The 9,790-nt window shown below is 28.7% G+C and overlaps 1 long non-coding RNA gene across 2 annotated transcripts; it reads left to right on the forward strand.

The window, feature by feature from the left end:
- The first annotated feature begins 938 nt into the window (after positions 1-938).
- LOC122498965 lies at positions 939-7,436 on the forward strand. Of its 2 annotated transcripts, none has more exons than XR_006301284.1 (3): positions 939-5,072; positions 5,172-5,465; positions 6,204-7,436. It is a non-coding gene; the product is annotated as an uncharacterized LOC122498965 (long non-coding RNA). The 2 variants fall into 2 exon arrangements; XR_006301285.1 differs by having other exon boundaries at positions 939-4,858; positions 4,993-5,072; positions 5,172-7,436.
- The last annotated feature ends 2,354 nt before the right edge of the window (positions 7,437-9,790 follow it).

Here is a 9,790-nt window from a genome sequence, read left to right on the forward strand (position 1 = left end):
TTTTTTTATTTTTTATTGTAATAATTAGTAATACGTTATTTTTAAATTTTAATCAATTTTAAATATCCCGCCAGAAAAATGATTTTTCGAGAGCGAAAAATTGAGGTGTGAACAGTCAAATGTTTGTGCATGCATGCATCATGCAGATGCATTGATCGTATGACTGTACCCTACGAGCGGTACTATGGGTACTGTCACGTCCCAAGTACAAAAATAGGGATTTTTGAATATTAAAATGTTGGGGAATTCAACTGCTAAAACACTAAAGTGTACCCTGTAAATAGGTGGGAGATTCAAATTCTACTTTATAATGATTACAACAAGAAATACTTTAAATTGGTTACTTTAATCAACAGTAATAAGTAAAAGTTACAAGTTCGAGCCGAGAAATTACAAGTAATCGGTAAGAGTGCTCGGAGATATCTGACGAGATGAGATCCTGTGGTCCATGGGTCCCCATAGGACCCTGCGCGCGTTGAGTAGAGGGGATGACTACCCCTTCCTTTGAACTTCCCTGTGACCAATACAACCCTGACGGAGTGTTATTTTTACAAGTTATTTACACATTCATACTATTTTTCATTATTTAAATTTAACATTAACAATATATAAAGTTAATTAATATTTGTTTCGTCAATTACCAAATATATAATAATCGGTTTCGCAGTTAAATTCATTCGGAGTATGATAATTACATTTTGCATCTGTATATTTAATTACCATAGAATCATGGTAACTTTGAATTACTAATAAGATATTACAATAACGTAGATAATTTGTATTATAATACAACTTATTATTATTTATTTATTATTATTATGATTATTATTATTATTATTATTATTATTATTATTATTATTATTATTATTATTATTATTATTATTATTATTATTTAATTAATCAATAAATTAATTAACAAATTCTATACATGTGATTAAAACTTTTATCATTAATTAAGAGTATCAAATTATTTAACTAGTAATGAAATGGTAAACAGTAATCAATTTATAATCGTTGTTTTATAAAATTATTAGTGGCATACATAGAATTAAGAATGTGAAATTCATATCAAATTTGAATATTGTAATTAAATAGAAAGCTCATTTCTTTTTCTTATAAACGAAGGATGAGTCATAGGTTTTTCCTGACGATACAATACCCTTTTTTTTGTATACCGGGGACTCGAGTAAGGCCCGAGTCCCACGGTCCCTTTTTTATTGCTACCACATGTTTGGGTTTTCCCAACTGTTTCGAAGTTCGGAAATATGTATTTCTCAAAAGGCTATTTTTTATAGAAATAAACTCTGTTTCTTTTCAATTCTAATTTTTTGTGTCCTACGTGACATTTGCCTCATTTTCGCAGACTATTTCAACATCTGTAATTTTAACAATTATTCCTTTTCAAAAAGCAGCACATGTTTGGTTGCCATTCTATTTCGTTCTTTAGATTTTTTGCATGTGATAAAATTCTTTACGGAAATAAGCAAATAAATGCATGCGTTTTTATTTTACATTAAAATTCAATTATTATATTGATATTAATTTTGAATCCTAGCGCTATTACCTAGTTACTTCCGTACGAAGAGTTACGTAGTGTTTTTCCCTAGCGGAGAATTACGTGAATTTAGGCCTGCCGTCACACCTCCCGCCTTACTAAAAAAAAATTGTTTACGTAGTAACAATTTTTTCGTTTGTTTTCAGTTTTTAGAATTTAAACAAGTTAAATAAATCTATCTCAAGTTGAAATTGGATTGCTTAAAAGTTGACACAATTAAGTGTTAAATCATGGTATTATATGTTACTGATTTTAAAATGCATTTCTTTTTCAAAATAATGCTGTGACAGTGTATGTTCTATACATAGGTTCTACAAGTCAGCGTCCTATATAATGGGCAGTGTAATTTTAAAAGAAAATACTACTAGTTAAGACCAATATCGAAATTTATTAGTGTAACGAAACTTGTCAGATAAGTATATTAATTTTAATAATTTGTGAAAAATTTGTAGGTTTTCTTAGATAAGATTTTTCTTTGTTAAAATATTTATGTTTCAGGTGCTGAATTATAATGTTAACTTGAATGATTTTACATGTTGTCTGAAATTGCGATAAGAAGATTAAAATTGTGTATGCCCTGCTATGGTTATTTGTTTAATTACAAAGGTAAAGTAATTTATCATACGTATATTATTTAATGGCTATGTTGTATTGAACTTTATCTATTTTTATTCGCAGTGTTTGCTAATTTTTTGTTATAATACATGTAATGTTATTTAAACATATTAATGTTTAAATGACTTTTTTTTTTTTTTTTTTTTTTATTGCTGAAAGCGATTCATTTAATAATTTCAATGCGCTAATTCATAATTTCTTTATTTTGTCCCAGACAAGCGACAAGAACGATAATTAAAATACAATATTCAGCAAAAATTCAAGATATACATTATATGCATAAAAGAAAAACATACATAAAATAATATTCCTAAGATATTTTCAACAATGATAAATAATCCTCAATATTACATTCATAAAAAATTTATCAATATCAATAGTCATAATAACGAGATTCTTCTCATCCAATAAAATAAATATTTATATAATCTAAGCTTAAAAATTTTCGCACTTTCAATAGTACTGATAGAGCCAGGAAGAGAATGCCACAAATTTATACAATGAACAAATTTACAAATAAACAATCTTAATTTTACCCGTTTTTTCGTTAATAATTTTTGCGTTATGTGAACCTAAAATTTTCCGACTTTGTATGGTCCCTCAAAAAGCGAATCGAACTTTTTGTCATTTCTGACATTGATTTTTAGATTAACAATATTCCCTTTTTGAAAATCTATACACTCGATTCTCGTTATAACGACGATCTCGGGACTTCAAAATCTCGATATAACGACAGAAGGAGAAGATCCTACTTCACGTTCTATTCAAACGTCAAATACGTGCAAAATTTTTCGTAATGTATGTTTATTTATATTAAAAGTTTTTAAATTATAGAATCAGTTTAAAGAAAAAGTAAGTATTTTTAATAATAATCGGATCACTAGATTCTTTAGGTTAAATAAAGTTAAGAGTCGATTAAATTTGTCGTTTTTTTTGAGTTAACCAAAATTTTGGTTAAATTGAATTCTTAAATTCGTTCGTGTTTTTTTTGTCGTTGTATCGAGAGTTTTAATGTTCGTTATAACGAGAGAACGTTGTAACGAGATTCGTTATAACAAGAATCGAGTGTATTACTTTTTCTTCGTTTTGAAAAATTATATTGGATAGTGATAGTTGTTTGTCAATTCTTACATTTTCTTATAAACGCTTGTATTTTGATTTTTATTTCCGGTCAGTAATAAATTAATCTAATTCGCCAATATGTTTTAGAAACATCTTTATCCTCGCCAGTGGTGGATTCATGGAATTCTTTAATTATTTTTTTCTTTCTGTCACTAATCTATGGGGTAATTATCTCCCCAAAGCAGATAATTAATTTCAATTTTATACCAGAAAAATGTTCGAGAAATAGTTTCTCTACTTATGTCGAAGATACGTCACCTAAATTATTTTCTTTACTAGAAACTCTAAACGACTTCAACAGTTAGAATTAAATTTAGAATTAGAATTCCTTTATTTTGTTCCACGATAACCATGAGGACAACAATTGATTTACGACAAATACAATATATATGTATATAATATAAACGATTGGAAATTATTTAGATTACGAAAAGAATCTTAGACTTAAAAGAATCACAGTAACATGGATCACATTTAGTGAAATCATGGCATTTTTCAAGTGCCAAAATTGATTTTGAAAGCACATCAAGCACTTTTTTTTTTTTTGTTGAACTATTTTTCGCTATAACATGAAAAATATATCGATTATTTTGGGCGAATACGATTACTTTACCAAGATTTAAAACTTCAGTTGCCCACAGGCTGCAAAATTTTACTTTCGATTAACTTACGCCTTATTTGCTAATCTAAATTATCATCACATGCCCAAAAAAAAAAATGGATCACGTGGCTTTTAACATTAACACAAAGTCCTTGCTGTATGAAATACTATCATTCGTAATTACCATTACTGGTTTAGATTTTTGCAAAAGGTCTTTAATTTCTTTTCTTTGACTTTCCCATGATTTTACACTGGTTCCACTACCTTGATCAGGGGTAGCTTCCCCATTTACTGTACAAATACTCAATACTTGAGCCTTATCTTTCTCCCACGTACGGTTAACTTCTCCATTAGCTCGGCACTGTGAGCATAATTGAGCTTAATCTCGACGAAATCGCCAGATTGTAAAAGAACTCGGACAAGATGATTTTCACACCGGGGTGTGGAAACATCACGTCTCCAAGAACAAGTCTGTTCCCATAATTAATACCACAAATTTTCATTTAAGGTGTCAATATGTTCCTGAACATCCTTGTATACGGCAACTCCTACAGGTTTTACAATACGCCCAAATACCTCATGAAGGTTTACGCCAGTCGTGTTCGCCACAGTGCTTTGGGTACCACGTCTATAACAAGAACATGATTTAAGACGACTTCCGGAAGGTTTGTGTCACTCAATGGAATGCTACCGTAGTGTAGAAAACAAGTTTCATGAGAAAGCAAATTTCAACAACTTTTTCAGCCAAAAAAAAAAAATGAAAATTCATCAGAGAAAGAATCTTTCAAAACATTAAAATTGTGCACATTTTTACAACATCGTACGGATTTCTAGGAGAGTTATCCGCGTTTGTATTAATGACACCTGATTTATATTTAATATCGTAATCGTACTCGCTCAATTTTTTAATTTCCATCGTGCTAAACGGGAAACAGGATCTTTAAAGTTATGAAACCATACGAAAGGTATATAAATATATAATATAACTACATTAAAGTAAATAAATGTTCTGTAAGAAGAGTGAGCTTTCTACCGTACAGGTAGGGTTGAAAAGTTTTTACACAGAAAACACTTGCTAATAGTTCTTTCTCTGTTGTAGAGAAGAAATTGTGTCACGAAGCTGTTCGAAATCAGATTATTGTAAATCGTTCCATTAAAAGAGATAACCTTTTTCAAGAGGTAAGAAAGAAACGTAGCAATTAGAGCAAATTATGGGATAAATCTGCGATAAAATTCGCCAAAACCTAGAAATTGTTTAATTTTTTTTTTTGTTTTTAGAAATTCCCTTATGGCAATGACTTTATTTGGATCAGATTTTACGCCGTCTTCAGAAACAACATGACTGATATAAGAAATTTTGTCGTGAAAGAAATTTGTCGACCACAGAGATAGCATTTATAATGCCAGGCCAGCAGTTTTTAAATCTATCATGCAACGATTTAGATGGAACCCTTTGGCGAGATCGAAAGTGGAAGAAACTTAGCATCGCCAAGTTGTTCGAAAATGTCAGTTATTTTTACTACTGAGTAAACAGAATAAATACTATAGAGAGAGTAAATTTTGAATCAAAAGGTAAATAGTTTATATAAATTTATATTATGTTAAATTTTAATAAATACTACTATATTTACTAATATGTATAATTACTACATTATAGCTATCGCTAACAGTTTTTTTTTTCTTCGTTTAATTTCCCGTAACAAATTATCATACGCAAATTTTTTTTTGTGTTATTGCCCTTAGAATACGCTTATTATTCGGAACCAGGACTTGCATCGATTCTATCAATGTAACCTTTTCATAAATTTGATTTATTAATGGAAATTTTAACAGGTGTTTTGGATCGAAATTTTAAATTTATTATAGAATTCGATATTAATGGGATGTATTCTTCTCCTAAATGAAAACATTCGTTAATAAAATTTTAAACTTCACTCTATTTTCACAAAAAAGATGTAGCTATAAAATGCTCTCATATTGAATGAGAAAATTTTTTATCGATAATTTGTAAAGATGTTTCTTTGTCCTCGCTTGACAACCATGTTCTGATCGCGGCATTTTTTGAATAAAATAAAAATTTAATATAATATTACAAAGAAAATACGGTTTGCATATTTTAATAGCTGAAGTTAATTTTTAATTCGATTACAAAGTTTTTATTTTAAAAAAAAATTAGAATTTATCGTAGGAGTAGTCTAATTTACCAATATTTTTTTTTTTGTAAGAATTGTACGTTTAACAAAATTCATAATTTGAAAATGAACCAAAAAAAAAATTTTTTTTTTTTATAGATATGTTTTTGACTTACAGTTTTGATGTATCAACCTTAAATTTGCGGTCAGTTAAAATCTAATAATATCCTTACACACACATTCGAATTCACACAGGGTTTACCAGTCACAGGAAGTTGTCTGTAGTTCCAATTAATTCTCGTAGTTGCTGCCAGTTTCCTCAGGTAAGTTCCATGTAGATACGTTGATGAGTCGACATCGTTCACTGTTTATTTCTAAACCGTGTTTATTTTTTATAAAAATTTAGTAGCCTACGGTTATGAGGGAATATCACGTGGTCCTGCTACAACCGTGTTCGATCTTTGGTACTCAAACAAATACCACTAGCTTCCAGAGTAAAAAACCACGTCAAAAACTCTTGGAAGAAAATCGAGGCTTATAAAAGATTTCACTAAGTTCATAATATTGTTCAAGTGCTAATAAAATAAATTTCACAACTTCTAATAAATTTGTACAATCACTATAATGTTTTCGTTTTTACTATGTTATCAATTTAATGTCACTTTAAATTTCATTGTCAAGTCTTTTATTTATATTATTTTCACTAAAAGTTTAAAATGTCACTGTTTGAATTTTCGGCACCACACTAATCAAATTGTCCCTGAAAGGTACCGACGGTTAGATTAAACAAATTTTCAAAATCCATTCACAGGTGCAGTATCCCACCGCTGTCACCAAAAATTGTCACGTCCCAAGTACAAAAATAGGGATTTTTGAATATTAAAATGTTGGGGAATTCAACTGCTAAAACACTAAAGTGTACCCTGTAAATAGGTGGGAGATTCAAATTCTACTTTATAATGATTACAACAAGAAATACTTTAAATTGGTTACTTTAATCAACAGTAATAAGTAAAAGTTACAAGTTCGAGCCGAGAAATTACAAGTAATCGGTAAGAGCATGATCCAAGTAACAAGGTCTCGCCAAAGTCGGGCTCAATTTTAACTCGGTTCGCGCACCATAAAAAAGCCGACCAATCATAGCGATTACCTGAAGCGACGACCATATTGAAGCGCTAAATTTTGAATCAAATACAGAAACAAATTTAAAGAACATAAAGAATAATAAATTAAAAGTAAAATAATTCTTTATTAAATATTAATATTTTTTATTAAATACTTATTATTAACTTGATACATAACATTCACATATATTGGTTGCTTGGAATCTTGAAAATCAAATTACTATTTATTGCAATATTTATTATTATTATTAATAACTTTATATTTATTAATATTAACAATAATTAAAAATAATAATTATTATTAAAAATAAAATAACATTCATAATAATTTATTAATATTAATTACTATTTATTGTAATATTTATTATTATTATTATCAATAATTTTATACGTATTAATATTAATAATAACAATTAATAATATTTATTATTAAAAATAAAAATATATTAATAACAATAACAATCTTATTTTCTGGATTTGAAACACATTTAAAAATACGCGGCTAGACTTTCAATATGGTCGTCACTTCGTCCGCATTCTGATTGGTGCTTGGTTCCACGTTTTTTTTGCCTGCGCGTGGCGAGACCTTGTTACTTGGATCATGGGTAAGAGTGCTCGGAGATATCTGACGAGATGAGATCCTGTGGTCCATGGGTCCCCATAGGACCCTGCGCGCGTTGAGTAGAGGGGATGACTACCCCTTCCTTTGAACTTCCCTGTGACCAATACAACCCTGACGGAGTGTTATTTTTACAAGTTATTTACACATTCATACTATTTTTCATTATTTAAATTTAACATTAACAATATATAAAGTTAATTAATATTTGTTTCGTCAATTACCAAATATATAATAATCGGTTTCGCAGTTAAATTCATTCGGAGTATGATAATTACATTTTGCATCTGTATATTTAATTACCATAGAATCATGGTAACTTTGAATTACTAATAAGATATTACAATAACGTAGATAATTTGTATTATAATACAACTTATTATTATTTATTTTATTATTATTATGATTATTATTATTATTATTATTATTATTATTATTATTATTATTATTATTATTATTATTATTATTATTATTATTTAATTAATCAATAAATTAATTAACAAATTCTATACATGTGATTAAAACTTTTATCATTAATTAAGAGTATCAAATTATTTAACTAGTAATGAAATGGTAAACAGTAATCAATTTATAATCGTTGTTTTATAAAATTATTAGTGGCATACATAGAATTAAGAATGTGAAATTCATATCAAATTTGAATATTGTAATTAAATAGAAAGCTCATTTCTTTTTCTTATAAACGAAGGATGAGTCATAGGTTTTTCCTGACGATACAATACCCTTTTTTTTGTATACCGGGGACTCGAGTAAGGCCCGAGTCCCACGGTCCCTTTTTTATTGCTACCACATGTTTGGGTTTTCCCAACTGTTTCGAAGTTCGGAAATATGTATTTCTCAAAAGGCTATTTTTTATAGAAATAAACTCTGTTTCTTTTCAATTCTAATTTTTTGTGTCCTACGTGACATTTGCCTCATTTTCGCAGACTATTTCAACATCTGTAATTTTAACAATTATTCCTTTTCAAAAAGCAGCACATGTTTGGTTGCCATTCTATTTCGTTCTTTAGATTTTTTGCATGTGATAAAATTCTTTACGGAAATAAGCAAATAAATGCATGCGTTTTTATTTTACATTAAAATTCAATTATTATATTGATATTAATTTTGAATCCTAGCGCTATTACCTAGTTACTTCCGTACGAAGAGTTACGTAGTGTTTTTCCCTAGCGGAGAATTACGTGAATTTAGGCCTGCCGTCACAGGTACTGTGCAAATTCACTCGTATTTGATTCGCGGATTCATTCTTATTAATATCCCTGAAAAGGGACCGGGAAATTTCAAATAAATACAGAAGTAATTCCGTTAAAACGGAGGGAAAAACTCTTACGAATAGGAGGAACCAATTAATGATTAATATTTATATTAATCAATTATTAGTTCTACTTGCTTCGTGAGGAAACCCTTTTAGTTTATTATAAAAGTCAACTTTACAAAATGCAACCTTTCGGTTCGAGATTAGTCTTAATACTAAAGGTGCTTCTATACCTCCGGTGGATTGGTCAAGCAATCGGCTCGATGAATTTTCACGGTCGGAAAATGTACTTTCATGGCGGGTATTTTTGAATAAGTAAATGTTGAAAAGGTTTTTACTTGAAAATTTATTTAAAAAAATGATTTTATCATAGAAATTCTTTTGAAATTTATGTTAAAAAACATGTTTTATTTTAAAAGTTATCAAATTTTAATTCAAAATGTTTTAATTTTCCAAAGAAGTGTAAAAAGCCTAATGTTTTTGAAATGCTAGTACAGACGGTACAGACTGTTTGTTATGAATGTACATAACCTAGCGTTGTGTTGTCTGTTCATTATTATTTAATATAATAATAATTAAATCATTAAATTTAGAATATAATAATAATATCACAAGCACGACAACACAACGCTAGGTTATGTACATTCATAACAAACAGTCTGTACCGTCTGTACTAGCATTTCAAAAACATTAGGCTTTTTACACTTCTTTGGAAAATTAAAACATTTTGAATTAAAATTTGATAA

The sequence above is a fragment of the Leptopilina heterotoma genome, unplaced genomic scaffold, assembly GCF_015476425.1.
Source record: "Leptopilina heterotoma isolate Lh14 unplaced genomic scaffold, ASM1547642v1 Lhet_162, whole genome shotgun sequence".
Classification (NCBI taxonomy): domain Eukaryota; kingdom Metazoa; phylum Arthropoda; class Insecta; order Hymenoptera; family Figitidae; genus Leptopilina; species Leptopilina heterotoma.